Source organism: Sinocyclocheilus anshuiensis, unplaced genomic scaffold (assembly GCF_001515605.1).
Source record: "Sinocyclocheilus anshuiensis isolate Anshui unplaced genomic scaffold, SAMN03320099.WGS_v1.1 scaffold742, whole genome shotgun sequence".
Lineage (NCBI taxonomy): Eukaryota > Metazoa > Chordata > Actinopteri > Cypriniformes > Cyprinidae > Sinocyclocheilus > Sinocyclocheilus anshuiensis.
The window spans coordinates 390,722-392,159 of record NW_015544169.1 but is presented as its reverse complement, the minus strand read 5'-3'; positions in this window follow the sequence as shown (position 1 = coordinate 392,159).

Sequence of the window (1,438 nt, the reverse complement as noted above, 5' to 3'; positions counted from 1 at the left end):
CCAGTCACACACCCAGTTTAAGAGCAGTGTTTTTCTTCTTGTAATTAGGAGCGCTTGTCCTCCTAATTTTAAATAATTAGGAGCACCTTCTAATCAATAATAAAAAAATCTGACTCAAATGAACTGAGTTAATTGTTATAATATAATATAATATAAAATATAATATAATATAATATAATATAATGTATACTTAAAATATAATATAACTTAAAATATCTAGTATTTTTTTAAATAATATTACACTATATGATCTAACGATGGTATATTTGTATTAATCTTTTGCCGTTCCAGAGTCAGACTCAGGGCATGTCCCAAACTTACAGACTTTGCACTTGACTTATCTTCTTCCATGATGTATTTCCTGTATTTGGCCCAAGTGTTCAAGTGGGCTTGAAGACCGCATGGCTGTGTAGGAGGCAGGAGTAGGAGGCAACAAGTGACTGTTTTACACGCTTTATAAAAATACACGTGTACATGGCCTTATTTTAACTAAAAAAGACAAGTAAATAGTAAATAATAAAATAAGAACAAATAATTTAATGACAATCAATAGCACAAACAAAAACAATAGTTTGTTTATATCTGCTCGGGCCAAAGCCGTTGAGCTCGGTAAAGCCACAGTCTAATAGACTTCCCCCTAGATTCAATATGAAACTCTTAGTAAAACTAAATAGTGGTCATAATCATGCTGAGGCTGTGTAGTTGCAAAAGTGTTTAATATATGCCGACTCGCATATGATCCGCTCCGTGTGATCGCGTCTCTGGACCGGAGCCAAACCTTCTGATCAATAATCAAAAATTAGCCTTCCTAATATGAGGTGATATTTGACTTCTTAAAGTGATTTACAGGGGCGTTTTTTTGTTTTTGTTTGTTTTTTACCTTTGCAACAGTATCATTTTCATCTGTCAAATTCAAAAATTTTGTTTTAAATATAACATTTTGAAAACAGAAATATTAAATGATTTAAATAACTGAAATTATAGGCTACCTAAAAATGAAACTGAAACCGTCAGCAGGTGGCAGCAAGTCACTGATTTTATCACTGAATCATTGATTCAATTGATTTGTTTGAACGGCTGATTCATTCAGGAATGAAACAAGTCTTTATGAATTGGTAATCATGAATCACTGACTCGCTAGATTCGTTCAAAAACGCACTTTCATTCATGAATGAAACTGCTGTTTGCTTTTAGAGATGTGCAGCAGCTGAGCCGTTACTTTATTTGGAACTATTTTCGTTGATGAAATAGAGCATAATCAGGCAGTACTTGTTAATTGAACTCGCATATGATCCGCTCCGTGTGATCGCGTCTCTGGACCGGAGCCAAAGTCCGGATCAGACTGTGTGCGCTGCCGCGGTTTGCTTGAAACTAAGTGAAACCAGACCTAATTTGCACCAATCGAAAGCATATTTACACTGTCTGAATCGTTCCCTCT